The following is a 16983-nucleotide window of genomic DNA, read 5'->3' as shown; positions in this document are numbered from 1 at the left end:
GCAAGTCCCTCCCTACATTGCTGAGTTGCAAGGCATATTTGCCTTCTCTCAATGGGTCAGTTGTATAGCCGGTGGTCCTTAAGGGGCCATCAAGCAGGCTAGGCAGAGCTGACACTAACCTGTCTGGGGTGTCACCCAGAAGCACAGCATAATTATGAAATACAGACAGTATAGAGCCAATACTTCTAACTTTAAATACAACAATGATCTATGCATCCAGATAGCATAAACATAACCAGCAAACCAGAACCTTGTCTTAGAGACCTTATTTGACCTCCTTTATACCAGCTTTGGTGTCACTACAGGACCTTGGTTGCAACAATGACCTATATGGTCCCAGATTATATCAATAACATCACAACTTGTCCCAGTCCTGTGAGTGCTGGTTCATGAAGGTTTTCAGCAGCATCTTTAGGGTCCCATTGAACCTCTTCACCAGCCCGTTGGACTGAAGGTGATACGCTGAGGCCCAGGTGCGTCGGACCCCACACTTCTCCCACAAGCACCGGAGCAGAGTTGACGTGAAATTGGAGCCCTGGTCTGTAAGGAGCTCCTTGGGGAACCCCCCACTCTGCTGAAAACAGACAAGGCCACCTCCTCAAGATAGGGAGTAGCGAAATCTACCACCCCCAGAATGTATTTTTTTCCCCTGTCCGAATTGCCTTGCTGAGGGGTCCCACTATGTCCACGGCCACCTTCTGGAAAGGCTCCTCTATGATGAGCGGGGGCCTCAAAGCTGCTTTCTCCTTGTCCTGGGCCTTCCCCACCCTCTGGCAGGGATTGCAGGACCTGCAGTACTGCTGGATGGCATCAAAGATCCCAGGCCAGTGTAAGTTCTGTAGCAGCTTCTGCCTGGTGCGCTGGATTTCCTGGTATCCCGAGAGAGGGACAGCATGGGCCAGGTACAGTAGCCTGCGGTAGTACTTCTGGGGGACCACTGGCTGTCTCCTGATCTCCTCCCTTCCCCCCCCCCTCCCCCAGTTCCACTTCCCCTTGGGGAGCCCATTCCCAAGACAGGAATCCCTTCTCCCACAGGAATCTTTCCAGGCAGCCTACCCCCAGGGGTTTTGCCGGGCTGTGGCCAGCAAGTTCCCTTAGTTTCTCTAAAGAGGGATCTTTCCGCAGCTCGGCCTGGAATTCAGCGGCTGGGGAAGGGATGAGGACCTGCTCCCTCTCAGTGGCTGGGTCCCAGGCCGCAGCCCCGCCAAGTCCTGTCCCCAATGACTCTTTTCCCGCTGGGGTAGGAACCTGCACCCCCGGCAGGCCACCGCCCCCCATGTCAGGGCAGAATGCCCTTCGCTGGCTCTGGCTACAGGTGATGACTAGGGCACTCTGGGAGCTGCCCGGCCAATCTGCCAGGTCACCCCCCCCCATCAGCACCTCGGTAGGCAACTGATAATGCACCCCCACATCTTTGGGGCCCTCCTTGGCCCCCTATTTCAGATGTACCCTGGTCATGGGTACCTTAAATGGGGGCTCGCAGACACCCGTCAGGGTTAGGTAGGTGTTGGACACCAGCCGGTTTGGGGCCACCACCTCGGGCCGGGCCAGTGTCACCTCAAGTCCCAGTGACCTGCTTCCCATCCACCTCCAGGGGAATGAGGCACTCGCTCCTCAGGGGCCGCCCCACACCCACCCTGTACACTGAGCATCAAGCCTCCCCGAGGAGCTGGCCTGGAAGACTTCTCCCTCTTGGGCCATTGCTAAACTGCCAGTCCCACCTGCCTGGGGATCCAGCCCCTTTGAGGGCTCGGTTTGCTCATTCTGTCCCTGAGCTTTTGGCTCCGGGCCCATCTGTGGCCCCCCTGCCCACAGTAATTACACCTCAGGTCCCGTTGGTCTCCAGGGGCTGGTGGGTCAGCTCTGGTATTGGCTGTGCCTCTCAGGAGGGATTTCTCCAAGACTTCCTTCAGGGAAGCCCCTGGGTGACCCCCCCCCCCTCCCCACCTTCTGCACTGACGTGGGCCTGTCCCCCTGGGATTCCCTTCCAGTGCCCGACCTGCTAACTACAAACTCATCCGCCAGCAGCCCTGCGTGGCACAGGTCCTTCGGCCTCTTGTCTGCAAACTACATCCTCAGGTCAGGGGGGCAGAGTTCATACAGTTGCTCCAGCTCCATAATTCAATCACGTCCTCCTTGGTCTGGGCCCCGCCCCATTCACCCACTTGCGGGTGTATTTCCCAATCAGCGTGACCAGTTCCAGATAGGTCACCCCCTGGGTCTTCTGCACACTCAGGAACCTTTTCCTGTACGCCTCGGGGGGTCAGCTCAAACTTGCGCAGCAGGACTTGTTTGAACAGTTCATAGTCCCTTGCTTCCACCTCATCCATCTGGCTGAACATCTCTGTGGGTTTGGGACCCAGTAAGGGGGTGAGATGCCAAAGATGTCTGCAGGGTCAACCTGGTGCACATTGCAGACCTTCTCAAGGGCAGTGAAGAAGGCACCTCTATCATCCCCTTCCTTAAACTGTGGCAGCACTCTTATATCTGAGTTCCCTATGGGCTTAGCTAGCCTGGGCCCGTCCGCACTCACCACGGTAGGGGTCTCTCTGCTTCTCAGCTCTGCCATCGCCAGTTCATGCTGCCTCTGTCTCTGACGGTCCTCCCATTCCTTCTCATGGTCCTCCAGCTCTTTCAGTTTCTGTCCCTTTTCCAACTCCAACTGTCTCAGCTCCACCAACGGGGAACTCGGTTGGGAAGATCCCCTGCTGGTCGGAGAGATGGGCTGCCTGGCTGCTCCCAGCCTCTCTCTCAGGAACTGGCTCCTTAGAGTGATCATTCTCTTCCAACTGGGCAATCAGCTGTGTCTTGGTGAATTTTCCAAGGCGCGGCCCTCTCTCTCTCTCTGCACAGCTCTACAATGTCCTTCTTAAGGACATGGGTATAGGCCATCTCCATGCTGTTCCCAAGGGGTCATGGACTCACAGGCCTGTACTCTCTCAGCTCCCCACAATCCCTGGGAGGAACCCCTTCAGTGCGACAGCCACTCTCAGGGGTCCACTCTTTCTTGGGGGTTAAGCCGGAGGCTCCTCCGCCTCCTGGAATTGCACCTCTCAGAGCCTCCAGCATGCCCATCTCTCGCTAATCCCCCTTTGTTTTATTGCTCCCCAGTCACTTACTGCAGGATGCTCTGTCCACGGGGTGCAGTTTGATCCCACCTCTGCACCAGCTGTCCCGGAGTCACCGGGCGATGCTCTGGAACTGCTCCCTACGAAGCCAGGCAGGACTCTGGTCTAGCATGCCTCCTCTCTTTGAGCATACTGTCTCCAGGGCAAGAAGCTTACAGAGCTTCGACCTTCCTGGGTCTTACCTTGGAGCATTCAGCAGCCCCTTCCTCACCAGGCGCTTCCCGCAGCAAGTCTGCCCAGGCGAGGCTGCTGAGGAAGCCAGAGGGCCCTGCACCCCAACTCTGCAGTCAGAGGTGACTCTTAGCCAGCGTACAACAGAAGGTTTATTCGTTGACAGGAACACGGCGTAGAACAGACGTAACTATTACAAACATGTGTGCCTTTCAGCCAAGTCCATCTTGGGAATCCTGGGCCAGACGCCCTGGATTCCCCTTTTCCAGTCTCCCGAGGCAGACTGCCAGCCTCCAGCCACCTGACCTGGGACACTCCCCTTGATGCCCCTCCTCCTTCTTGGTCTCACTTCGCAGGCCAAAGGTGTCACCTGGCCGCACCCCCCTCCTGGGTCTCAGGTTACATAGATGCAAATAGCTGGGCAGTCTCACCTGCCCTGAGGGCCTCCGCAAAATCACACTCCCAATTCCCACCAGCTAAGTATTGGTGCATTACACTGGGAAACTAAGGTACACACAATATTAGTACAGGACAGTAAGACTCGCACGCAACATAACAAGATAAATAAAACCCCACTTCGTCATATCCACAGAACAAACTACAGCCTGCCTGGGATGGGTCCTTCAAGGTCATCAAACAGCTGAATGAGGTAAACTATGTAGTGAAACTGTCTAACTGGGCTCACAGCCACTGGGTGTACCATGTCAACGTGATTGAAGCCATACTTTGACAGGGAGAATTTGGTACTGGCCATCTGTGGCCAGCGGGAGGAGCAGGAAGATGACCCACTCGTGGATCTATTCCCTGAGACTGGGCCGGCCCTTCGCCGGAATCAATTCCCCTCTCAGATCAGCTAACCCCTGCCCAGTAGGCTGAGATCCGAGAGGCGCTGCTCTCCAACGAGCCTGGGCTCAGTAACCTGGCTGTCCACCAGGTGGCGACAGGAGCCCACCCCGCGGTAAGATGCTCCCCGTTCCAGGTCACTGGGAAAAAAGCCCAACCTGGAGAGAGAGGTCAAGGACATGCTGGCTATAGGGGTGGTCCAGCTGTCTTCCAGCCCTTGGGCCTCTCCCATAGTGTTGGTCCCCAAGAAGGACGGGTCAATCTGGTTTTGTGCGGATTACCGGAGGCTTAATGCCATCACCAAGTTCGATGCCTACCCCATGCCTAGGCCTGATGATCTTCTAGACGGGACGGGGAGGTGGGGGTCGTTATCTCACTACTATGGATCTCACCAAGGGCTACAGGCAAGTACCTTTTGGATCTGGATGCTGGGCAGAAATCTGCTTTTATCACCCTTCTGGGGTTATAAGAGTTCCTGGTCCTACCTTTTGGGCCTAAATGGGGCACCTGCCACCTTCCAGCGTCTGGTGGACCAGATGGCCGCCAGGCCAGAGGGGGGCGCCCGCCGATGGCCGCCAGGCCAGAGGGGGGCGCCCGCCGATGGCCGCCAGGCCAGAGGGGGGCGCCCGCCGATGGCCGCCAGGCCAGAGGGGGGCGCCCGCCGATGGCCGCCAGGCCAGAGGGGGGCGCCCGCCGATGGCCGCCAGGCCAGAGGGGGGCGCCCGCCGATGGCCGCCAGGCCAGAGGGGGGCGCCCGCCGATGGCCGCCAGGCCAGAGGGGGGCGCCCGCCGATGGCCGCCAGGCCAGAGGGGGGCGCCCGCCGATGGCCGCCAGGCCAGAGGGGGGCGCCCGCCGATGGCCGCCAGGCCAGAGGGGGGCGCCCGCCGATGGCCGCCAGGCCAGAGGGGGGCGCCCGCCGATGGCCGCCAGGCCAGAGGGGGGCGCCCGCCGATGGCCGCCAGGCCAGAGGGGGGCGCCCGCCGATGGCCGCCAGGCCAGAGGGGGGCGCCCGCCGATGGCCGCCAGGCCAGAGGGGGGCGCCCGCCGATGGCCGCCAGGCCAGAGGGGGGCGCCCGCCGATGGCCGCCAGGCCAGAGGGGGGCGCCCGCCGATGGCCGCCAGGCCAGAGGGGGGCGCCCGCCGATGGCCGCCAGGCCAGAGGGGGGCGCCCGCCGATGGCCGCCAGGCCAGAGGGGGGCGCCCGCCGATGGCCGCCAGGCCAGAGGGGGGCGCCCGCCGATGGCCGCCAGGCCAGAGGGGGGCGCCCGCCGATGGCCGCCAGGCCAGAGGGGGGCGCCCGCCGATGGCCGCCAGGCCAGAGGGGGGCGCCCGCCGATGGCCGCCAGGCCAGAGGGGGGCGCCCGCCGATGGCCGCCAGGCCAGAGGGGGGCGCCCGCCGATGGCCGCCAGGCCAGAGGGGGGCGCCCGCCGATGGCCGCCAGGCCAGAGGGGGGCGCCCGCCGATGGCCGCCAGGCCAGAGGGGGGCGCCCGCCGATGGCCGCCAGGCCAGAGGGGGGCGCCCGCCGATGGCCGCCAGGCCAGAGGGGGGCGCCCGCCGATGGCCGCCAGGCCAGAGGGGGGCGCCCGCCGATGGCCGCCAGGCCAGAGGGGGGCGCCCGCCGATGGCCGCCAGGCCAGAGGGGGGCGCCCGCCGATGGCCGCCAGGCCAGAGGGGGGCGCCCGCCGATGGCCGCCAGGCCAGAGGGGGGCGCCCGCCGATGGCCGCCAGGCCAGAGGGGGGCGCCCGCCGATGGCCGCCAGGCCAGAGGGGGGCGCCCGCCGATGGCCGCCAGGCCAGAGGGGGGCGCCCGCCGATGGCCGCCAGGCCAGAGGGGGGCGCCCGCCGATGGCCGCCAGGCCAGAGGGGGGCGCCCGCCGATGGCCGCCAGGCCAGAGGGGGGCGCCCGCCGATGGCCGCCAGGCCAGAGGGGGGCGCCCGCCGATGGCCGCCAGGCCAGAGGGGGGCGCCCGCCGATGGCCGCCAGGCCAGAGGGGGGCGCCCGCCGATGGCCGCCAGGCCAGAGGGGGGCGCCCGCCGATGGCCGCCAGGCCAGAGGGGGGCGCCCGCCGATGGCCGCCAGGCCAGAGGGGGGCGCCCGCCGATGGCCGCCAGGCCAGAGGGGGGCGCCCGCCGATGGCCGCCAGGCCAGAGGGGGGCGCCCGCCGATGGCCGCCAGGCCAGAGGGGGGCGCCCGCCGATGGCCGCCAGGCCAGAGGGGGGCGCCCGCCGATGGCCGCCAGGCCAGAGGGGGGCGCCCGCCGATGGCCGCCAGGCCAGAGGGGGGCGCCCGCCGATGGCCGCCAGGCCAGAGGGGGGCGCCCGCCGATGGCCGCCAGGCCAGAGGGGGGCGCCCGCCGATGGCCGCCAGGCCAGAGGGGGGCGCCCGCCGATGGCCGCCAGGCCAGAGGGGGGCGCCCGCCGATGGCCGCCAGGCCAGAGGGGGGCGCCCGCCGATGGCCGCCAGGCCAGAGGGGGGCGCCCGCCGATGGCCGCCAGGCCAGAGGGGGGCGCCCGCCGATGGCCGCCAGGCCAGAGGGGGGCGCCCGCCGATGGCCGCCAGGCCAGAGGGGGGCGCCCGCCGATGGCCGCCAGGCCAGAGGGGGGCGCCCGCCGATGGCCGCCAGGCCAGAGGGGGGCGCCCGCCGATGGCCGCCAGGCCAGAGGGGGGCGCCCGCCGATGGCCGCCAGGCCAGAGGGGGGCGCCCGCCGATGGCCGCCAGGCCAGAGGGGGGCGCCCGCCGATGGCCGCCAGGCCAGAGGGGGGCGCCCGCCGATGGCCGCCAGGCCAGAGGGGGGCGCCCGCCGATGGCCGCCAGGCCAGAGGGGGGCGCCCGCCGATGGCCGCCAGGCCAGAGGGGGGCGCCCGCCGATGGCCGCCAGGCCAGAGGGGGGCGCCCGCCGATGGCCGCCAGGCCAGAGGGGGGCGCCCGCCGATGGCCGCCAGGCCAGAGGGGGGCGCCCGCCGATGGCCGCCAGGCCAGAGGGGGGCGCCCGCCGATGGCCGCCAGGCCAGAGGGGGGCGCCCGCCGATGGCCGCCAGGCCAGAGGGGGGCGCCCGCCGATGGCCGCCAGGCCAGAGGGGGGCGCCCGCCGATGGCCGCCAGGCCAGAGGGGGGCGCCCGCCGATGGCCGCCAGGCCAGAGGGGGGCGCCCGCCGATGGCCGCCAGGCCAGAGGGGGGCGCCCGCCGATGGCCGCCAGGCCAGAGGGGGGCGCCCGCCGATGGCCGCCAGGCCAGAGGGGGGCGCCCGCCGATGGCCGCCAGGCCAGAGGGGGGCGCCCGCCGATGGCCGCCAGGCCAGAGGGGGGCGCCCGCCGATGGCCGCCAGGCCAGAGGGGGGCGCCCGCCGATGGCCGCCAGGCCAGAGGGGGGCGCCCGCCGATGGCCGCCAGGCCAGAGGGGGGCGCCCGCCGATGGCCGCCAGGCCAGAGGGGGGCGCCCGCCGATGGCCGCCAGGCCAGAGGGGGGCGCCCGCCGATGGCCGCCAGGCCAGAGGGGGGCGCCCGCCGATGGCCGCCAGGCCAGAGGGGGGCGCCCGCCGATGGCCGCCAGGCCAGAGGGGGGCGCCCGCCGATGGCCGCCAGGCCAGAGGGGGGCGCCCGCCGATGGCCGCCAGGCCAGAGGGGGGCGCCCGCCGATGGCCGCCAGGCCAGAGGGGGGCGCCCGCCGATGGCCGCCAGGCCAGAGGGGGGCGCCCGCCGATGGCCGCCAGGCCAGAGGGGGGCGCCCGCCGATGGCCGCCAGGCCAGAGGGGGGCGCCCGCCGATGGCCGCCAGGCCAGAGGGGGGCGCCCGCCGATGGCCGCCAGGCCAGAGGGGGGCGCCCGCCGATGGCCGCCAGGCCAGAGGGGGGCGCCCGCCGATGGCCGCCAGGCCAGAGGGGGGCGCCCGCCGATGGCCGCCAGGCCAGAGGGGGGCGCCCGCCGATGGCCGCCAGGCCAGAGGGGGGCGCCCGCCGATGGCCGGTTTCCGAAAGATGGTGCTCAGCTAGTGAGGGTCTAATTCTGCCCGAAGAAACATAACGTTTTCATGCTGTGACGTTCTGTACCTCCACCACTCTGGCCGACTTACCAGACCCCCCAGATAGCCATGGCTGCAATGTTTCCCATTCTCCGGTTACTTTCTGTGGGTGTTGGAGATGTGTATTCCCCACCAGGGTGAAGGTCATCGGCGGGCGCCCCCCCTCTGGCCTGGCGGCCATCGGCGGGCGCCCCGCCAGGCCAGAGGGGGGCGCCCGCCGATGGCCGGTTTCCGAAAGATGGTGCTCAGCTAGTGAGGGTCTAATTCTGCCCGAAGAAACATAACGTTTTCATGCTGTGACGTTCTGTACCTCCACCACTCTGGCCGACTTACCAGACCCCCCAGATAGCCATGGCTGCAATGTTTCCCATTCTCCGGTTACTTTCTGTGGGTGTTGGAGATGTGTATTCCCCACCAGGGTGAAGGTCATCGGCGGGCGCCCCCCCTCTGGCCTGGCGGCCATCGGCGGGCGCCCCGCCAGGCCAGAGGGGGGCGCCCGCCGATGGCCGGTTTCCGAAAGATGGTGCTCAGCTAGTGAGGATCTAATTCTGCCCGAAGAAACCACAGAGAACTGTATTGGACCTAAATATCCAGACTGTCTGCAGATGCGGAAAAGAACCGTGTATCAGTAGCTTACACTGAGTTTGCGTGCGGGACGTGGCATTGTCGGTTCTCACTTACACACGCCTTGTGCTCTATTTCTCTGTTTCAGACATCATGAAGCACAAGTGGAGAAGAAGGAAGTGTCAGGAATGCCATACACGGAGGAGAAAAGAAGATGGAGGAAAAGGAAAGGAACTCTGGGCACAGTAACCAACCTCAAATCAGGCCTCAGGTCATGTAATTAGGCTGTAGGGGAATCTCGAGCCTCTTAATACCTTGAGCAGCGTGACCGCCCTGTAAGCTGGGTCCCGGTTTGTGCTATTGTGTCGTTTTGACATTCTGCTCCGTTATCTGGCTATTGACGGTGACTGCCCTGTCATCAGGGTGCAAGTCACCTCCCCCTGTCTTTGGAGGGGCATTGAGCTCTTTGTTAAACTGAGCAATGTGACCGCCCTGTATCTGGTGTCTGGGTCTCTGCCCTCTTGCTCATTTGGCTTTACGCCGTGCTCTGCCCCATTAGTCAGCGTGACAACCCTGTAATTAGGGTCTATGTCACAAGCCTCTCTAGGATAGGACATATTGAGCTCTTTGGTACTTTGACAGCTTGACCTTCCTGTAATTCAGGTTATGGTCTCTCCTCTTTGGCTAATGCCAGCGACCACGCTGTAATCAGGGTACAGGTTGCATCTCGCTTTTGAAATCTGGGTAATTAGAATCTTTTCCGTTATGTGGGCAGCTTGACCTCCCTGTAACTAGGGTGTGCGTCTCCGAGGCCCTCTGGGTCTCTTGGCCTCGTGCTGTCTTCACAACCTGTTGCGAACGACCGCCCTGTAATCAGGGATCGGGTCTGTGCCCTCTAGTCTTTTGGCACTTGGCCAAATGCAGCCACTGCCCTGAATGAGCACCCTGTAAACAGGGTACAGGTCTCATCTACTACTATTTCTGGCGCCCCCATGAGACTGTGTCCAGAGTTCCGGCCCATCCAACAGCGCTTCCAACATGCCTGGAATTCTGCAGCCAAGTCTCCTGCTTTCTGCTCACTTCTTGGACTCTTGGAGACCTGACATGCTATTGGTGGTACGATCCGAAAGTGAGTGTCCGCGGCGGTTTTGGACCGTTGTCGAAAGCGGTTCTCATTTACACACGCCTTGTGCTCCCTCTCTCTGATTCAGCCATCATGAAGCAGAAGTGGAGAAGAAGGCCTAACTTGTGTATTTCTCACACATTTCTAAAAGGAAGCAAACACAACTAAATGTTCTGGCAACTGGCAGTTACTCTCCGCACTTCACAACTTTCAAACACCTACTCTACTTAAACGGTCACACCAACCAAAGTGTACCACACATTCAATATTAACTTTGTACCTATTGTGTCAGAAGTGAGAGTGTTTTTAGTAGTTGTGTCCATTGGTGGAAGTGGCAGTCGTGGTGTTTTAGTAGTCTTTTACGCTTATTGAATTCAAAGGATGATGATGTGGATGTTTTAGGTAGGTATTTTTCTGTTAAGTCTTGGTATTTGGGTAGAGGTGCAGTATTTTGTGATTATGACTGTTTTTCTGGTATTGGTTTAGTGTGAATTGTTGGCAATTTTAGATGTTTTTGTATCCGTACATTAGTAGATGTCTTTAGAGGGGAAAGCTGAGGTTGCCTGTTTGGTGCAATTTGATTGGTGTGAAAGTTAATTTCGGGTAGGTGTTTGAAAGCACTGAGGTTTGAATTTTTAGCTCAACAGGGATGCAGGACCCACCTGGCTACCTCAGTTCTTACTGTCATTCCTAATTCCAAAATCTTGGATGAAGATGACCAGGCAGAATAAAGATATCTCCAGAGACTTTCAAGAGGGTAGCATTTCTGCAGCTTTAGGGGATCCTTTAAACCTTATTGAGCGTTTCAAAGTGTAATAATTGTGGAAAACTTCCACTTCTGCCAATTCGAAGTTGAACAATGACCTGTATTAAAGGACTTACACTGGTAGTTAATTCTGTTCTGTATTAAGATGATTTTGCTAAAATCGCCACTTTCTGATGTGTGAAATGAATTATCTAGGTCTGATTATACCTATTTGATAAAAGTGTGATAACGACCCCATGTTAAATGCATGGATTGAACTTTGATTGTCATATCACATTGCTTTGCTTTCTGTAACTCCTTATTTATGAATGTATTTGTTACTATTTATGTAATTCAATTAATAAAATGTATACATTCAAGTATAGTCTCAGTTCTTTCTTTGGCTAAACAAAAAGGAATCTGATAAACTTGTGAAGAATTTTGGTATTGTTACGTTTAATTTAATTAACATCTTTTTACCCTTTTCAGGCGGTCGTTGGAAGTAACTACCCTGTAGTGGTGCAAGTTTGATTTTTCTCTTGGATCACACGTTTTGGGCAGACTGCAGTGTGATCTTGAGAATGGAGATCGCACTGCCACTTAGGTGCATAAGGTTGCCCTCCTAAAGCTTCTAAGGTGCACAAGAATAGGCCTTTGTTTGGTTCCTTCACTGTTCCCAGGCTTATAGATTGCTTGAGAGCTGCAGGCCCTAGAGCTCACTTCCTGAGCACAATATATGATTGTGGCTATGATAAGATTGGACTAAAACTAGCAAGGTCCCGTGGTTTCTGCACCTTTCCCGTTCAGACATTTTTTAAAAAGTAGATTAATGTAATATTTTTATATTTAATTCAATCCCAAGTTTCTCAGAAATTGACTTTTACGGTGCACTCAATTTTCAATATGCTAATACATGTGAGGTAGTGTGGTCTAGTGGTTTAGAGCACTGGCCTGGGATTCAGGCGACCTGGTTTCTATTCCTGCCTCTGCTGCTGGGTCACTGGCTGTCCTTGGGTCACTTGGTGGTCACTTTGCCTCCCTGTGCCAGTGTCCCCCTCCATTTAAAAAAAAAAGTGGGGGAGGGGAGATGATTGTACTGACCTCATTTGTAAAGTGTTTTGAGATCTACAAGCACTAAACAGAATTTTTACTGGGTGCATGAAGATATAATTCACTATGGAGGCATTAATTTTGCTAATGCTGTGAAGAAAACTCTCTTGTGCATAATGAATTGAAACAGCCTCTCTCTCTTTGCATTTGTTAATTCATTTCTCCTATACCAGGTGCTTTTTGTTCCATTGAAATATGCATGGGGATGTGCTTTTTATTTATTACCCTTGCCCTATGATTTATTATTCAAAAGTGGGCAACTTGGAAAGCAAATACTCAATATTAGGTGATTGTTCGCCTGCTGTAGAAAAAGCCCGTGAAGAAGTGTGCAGCAGCTGCAGTTACACTAGGGGAACTCCATGACTTCAATAGATTCAATAGTCGTCTTTTCTCTGTTTACAGGTACTCTGACATGCCCCTTTCCCCCTTCACTTAAACCCAATTCAGAGGCAGCTGATGAGTCGCAGGTGCACTGGCTTCTTCCTTCTTAGAGGATGAATGGCACGCTATGAGAGACCTGAAACCCGATGGTATGATGATGAGGGCTCTAATTCAGCAAAGTACCATTCTAGCATACCTCAGCCAGAGTCATCATGCGTACCTAGAAAAAGAAAGGGCTTCCACAGCTAAACAAAAGATCTGTCAGGACTGACTATTCAATAGAATAGGTTGCTGCTAGTTAACCTGGTGTAAAGTTGGTTAAACCTCTCAAAGACTGCATTGGTGCAGGTTGCATTTCCACTGAATAATTACCATACCTTCTGCCTATTTAAAAATTATCTTCCCTGCTGTTTGATTTGTCTATAATGGCCTTATTGTTAAAACTATTGTGTCGTGTTGCTCTCCACTGCTAATTAGCGGAGCTTGTTAGAAAAAAACAATTGCCAGAGTTTGCTCTTTTGTTGAAATTGAAACACACTGCAGGACTGTGTCAATTCTGACAGAATCCACCAGAAACCAAGCATGTTTCCAATGGAACTTTGCCGGCCAGGCAAAATTCCATCAGAAACTTGCTTGGCTTCCTGACAGCTCAGCTGCCGGGCTCCTTGATAGACCATGTGGCACGCTGCTGGGGAACCTGGGTTTCCAGGCTCCCAGCTCCTCAGCTGCCTGCCTGGTGGGCTGATGGGAAGCTGGGAGCCTGAAAGTTGCGGGAGCCCCAGCTGCCAGGCTCGTGACTCCTCGCCAGGTAGGGCTCTTAGGGTCCATGGCTCCAGGACAGCCCACCAGGTGTGCTACCGTGGAGCTAGGTCTTGTAAGGCTCCAAGGGTCTCCAGCTCTGGGGCAGCCTACAAGGCTGCTTTAGAGCTCAGTGGAGATCAGCAATTCCATTTCACACAGAATTTCAAAATTTTTGAATATGATTCCAAATCAGAATGAAATCTGATTTTGAAATAGCAAACTCCTCTACAAAATAGAATTACCGTTCTCCCCCCAGTTCTTTCCGACTGTGATACTAGTGGGGCCTTGTAATGAATGAAATCCTGTCTTACTGCTTCCCACATCTTTCCCCCTGTTATTTTTCTCCTTTCATCCCTGTGGAAACAAATATTTCCCTTTCCTATATTCTTCCGGTGTGTGTGTGTGTGTGTTCACTCTGGCGGGGTTGGAACAGATGCCCCTGGGGTAGAAGGATCTTTCCCTGCTGCGTTCCCGCGTGGCCCTTTTCTTGGTCAGAGCTGCCTGCAGAGCAGACTCCATCTTGGCTATGAGGATGCTAAAGATACATAAACATAAACATAAAGGCTGTGGTGACTCTGAAGGGGGTGGGTCAGAGCCTGGGCGGGAAACACTGAGGTGACTCTGAACTGGGGATGGGGAGGTGAGAGCTGGATGGGAAACACTGAGGTGAATCTGAAGTGGTTGGGGAGCGGGGGTCACAGCCTGGGCAGGAAAGTCTGTGGTGACTCTAAAGGGGGGTAAGGTCGGAGCATTGGCAGTAAAGGCTGAGGTAACTCCGAAAGAGTCGGGGGTCGGAGCCTGGGCAGGAAAGTCTGAGGTGGCACAGGAGGAGGAGTCCAGCACTTGGGTGGGAAACGCTGAGGTGACCCTAAGGGGGTGGGGAGGTGAGAGCCTGGGCAGGAAATGCTGTGGTGATTCTGAAGAGGGGGAGGTGTCAGAGCGTGGGCTGGAAAGGCTGAGGTGACTCTGAAGGGGCTGGGTCAGAGCCTGGGTGGGAAAAGCTGAGGTGACCCTAAGAGGGTGGAGAGGTTGGAGCCTGGGCGAGAAATGCTGTGGTGATTCTGAAGAGGGGGAGGTGTCAGAGCGTGGGCTGGAAAGGCTGAGGTGACTCTGAACAGGCTGGGTCAGAGCCTGGGCGGGAAAGGCTCAGGTGACTCTGAAGTGGGGGGGTCAGAGCCTGGGTGGGAAAAGCTGAGGTGACTCTGAAAGAGTTGGGGTCGGAGCCTGGGCAGGAAAGTCTGAGGTGGCAGAGGTGGAGAAGTCCAGCACTTGGGCGGGAAACGCTGAGGTGACCCTAAGGGGATGGGGAGGTGGGAGCCTGGGCGGGAAATGCTGTGGTCAATCTGAAGAGGGGGAGGTGTCAGAGCGTGGGCTGGAAAGGCTGAGGTGACTCTGAAGGGGCTGGGTCAGAGCCTGGGCGGGAAAGGCTGAGGTGACTCTGAAGGGGTTGGGTCGGAGCCTGGGCGGGAAAGTCTGAGGTGTCTCTGAAGGGAGGAGGCCAGAGCCTGGGTAACACCAGAGGAGGAACCTGGAGTCTGGGCAGGAAAGTCTGAGGTGACTGAGGAGGAGGAGACCGGCACACTATGGTGAATTTGAAGTGGTTGGGGAGTGGGGGTCACAGCCTGGGCGGGAAAGTCTGTGGTGACTCTGAAGGGGGGTGAGGTCAGAGCATTGGCGGGAAAGGCTGAGGTAACTCGGAAAGAGTCGGAGGTCGGAGCCTGGGCAGGAAAGTCTGAGGTGGCAGAGGAGGAGGAGGAGTCCAGCATTTGGGCGGGAAACGCTGAGGGGAGGTGGGAGCCTGGGCGGGAAATGCTGTGGTGATTCTGAAGAGGGGGAGGTGTCAGAGCGTGGGCTGGAAAGGCTGAGGTGACTCTGAAGGGGCTGGGTCAGAGCCTGGGTGGGAAAAGCTGAGGTGACCCTAAGAGGGTGGAGAGGTTGGAGCCTGGGCGGGAAATGCTGTGGTGATTCTGAAGAGTGGGAGGTGTCAGAGCCTGGGCAAGAAAACACTGAGGTGACTCTGAAGGGGCTGGGTCAGAGCCTGGGCGGGAAAGGCTGAGGTGACTCTGAAGGGGCTGTGTCGGAGCCTGGGTGGGAAAAGCTGAGGTGACTCTGAAAGAGTTGGGGTCGGAGCCTGGGCAGGAAAGTCTGAGGTGGCAGAGGAGTAGGAGTCCAGCACTTGGGTGGGAAAAGCTGAGGTGACCCTAATGGGGTGGGGAGGTGGGAGCCTGGGTGGGAAATGCTGTGGTGATTCTGAAGAGGGAGAGGTGTCAGAGCATGGGCTGGAAAGGCTGAGGTGACTCTGAAGTGGGTGGGATCAGAGCCAGGGTGGAAAAGGCTCAGGTGACTCTGAAAGGGTGGGTTGGAGCCGGGCAGGAAAGGCTGTGGTGACTCTGAATGGTGAGGGTCAGAGCCTGGGTCGGAAACGCTGAGGTGACTCTAAGAGGGGGAGGGTCGGAGCCTGGGAGGGAAATGCTGTGGTGACTCTGAAGAGGGGGTGAGGTCAGAGCATTGGCGGGAAAGGCTGAGGTAACTCCGAAAGAGTCGGGGGTCGGAGCCTGGGCAGGAAAGTCTGAGGTGGCACAGGAGGAGGAGTCCAGCACTTGGGTGGGAAACGCTGAGGTGACCCTAAGGGGGTGGGGAGGTGGGAGCCTGGGCAGGAAATGCTGTGGTGATTCTGAAGAGGGGGAGGTGTCAGAGCGTGGGCTGGAAAGGCTGAGGTGACTCTGAAGGGGCTGGGTCAGAGCCTGGGTGGGAAAAGCTGAGGTGACCCTAAGAGGGTGGAGAGGTTGGAGCCTGGGCGAGAAATGCTGTGGTGATTCTGAAGAGGGGGAGGTGTCAGAGCGTGGGCTGGAAAGGCTGAGGTGACTCTGAAGGGGCTGGGTCAGAGCCTGGGCGGGAAAGGCTGAGGTGACTCTGAAGGGGCTGGGTCGGAGCCTGGGCGGGAAAGTCTGTGGTTTCTCTGAAGGGAGGAGGCCAGAGCCTGGGTAACACCAGAGGAGGAACCTGGAGTCTGGGCAGGAAAGTCTGAGGTGGCTGAGGAGGAGGAGACCGGCACACTATGGTGAATTTGAAGTGGTTGGGGAGTGGGGGTCACAGCCTGGGCGGGAAAGTCTGTGGTGACTCTGAAGCGGGGTGAGGTCAGAGCATTGGCGGGAAAGGCTGAGGTAACTCGGAAAGAGTCGGAGGTCGGAGCCTGGGCAGGAAAGTCTGAGGTGGCAGAGGAGGAGGAGTCCAGCATTTGGGCGGGAAACGCTGAGGGGAGGTGGGAGCCTGGGCGGGAAATGCTGTGGTGATTCTGAAGAGGGGGAGGTGTCAGAGCGTGGGCTGGAAAGGCTGAGGTGACTCTGAAGGGGCTGGGTCAGAGCCTGGGTGGGAAAAGCTGAGGTGACCCTAAGAGGGTGGAGAGGTTGGAGCCTGGGCGGGAAATGCTGTGGTGATTCTGAAGAGTGGGAGGTGTCAGAGCCTGGGCAAGAAAACACTGAGGTGACTCTGAAGGGGCTGGGTCAGAGCCTGGGCGGGAAAGGCTGAGGTGACTCTGAAGGGGCTGTGTCAGAGCATTGGCGGGAAAGGCTGAGGTGACTCTGAAGGGGCTGGGTCAGAGCCTGGGTGGGAAAAGCTGAGGTGACTCTGAAAGAGTTGGGGTCGGAGCCTGGGCAGGAAAGTCTGAGGTGGCAGAGGAGTAGGAGTCCAGCACTTGGGTGGGAAAAGCGGAGGTGACCCTAATGGGGTGGGGAGGTGGGAGCCTGGGTGGGAAATGCTGTGGTGATTCTGAAGAGGGAGAGGTGTCAGAGCATGGGCTGGAAAGGCTGAGGTGACTCTGAAGTGGGTGGGATCAGAGCCAGGGTGGAAAAGGCTCAGGTGACTCTGAAAGGGTGGGTTGGAGCCGGGCAGGAAAGGCTGTGGTGACTCTGAATGGTGAGGGTCAGAGCCTGGGTCGGAAACGCTGAGGTGACTCTAAGAGGGGGAGGGTCGGAGCCTGGGAGGGAAATGCTGTGGTGACTCTGAAGAGGGGGTGAGGTCAGAGCATTGGCGGGAAAGGCTGAGATAACTCCGAAAGAGTCGGGGGTCGGAGCCTGGGCAGGAAAGTCTGAGGTG

General features: G+C 59.5%; 2 long non-coding RNA genes across 2 annotated transcripts in view; both read left to right on the top strand.

The window, feature by feature from the left end:
- LOC135978078 (uncharacterized) overlaps positions 1–16983 on the top strand; it is a 56617-nt gene that overhangs the window by 32744 nt on the left and 6890 nt on the right. The window lies entirely within an intron of this gene.
- Positions 1–16983, top strand: part of LOC135978077 (uncharacterized) — a 34744-nt gene that overhangs the window by 13139 nt on the left and 4622 nt on the right. Inside the window, exon 4 of the long non-coding RNA XR_010595509.1 lies at positions 12109–12236. This is a non-coding gene — a long non-coding RNA (uncharacterized LOC135978077). The remainder of the gene's footprint in view (positions 1–12108; positions 12237–16983) is intronic.

The sequence above is a fragment of the Chrysemys picta genome, unplaced genomic scaffold, assembly GCF_011386835.1.
Source record: "Chrysemys picta bellii isolate R12L10 unplaced genomic scaffold, ASM1138683v2 scaf108, whole genome shotgun sequence".
NCBI lineage: Eukaryota > Metazoa > Chordata > Testudines > Emydidae > Chrysemys > Chrysemys picta.
This window is presented reverse-complemented; position numbering and strand designations above follow the sequence as displayed.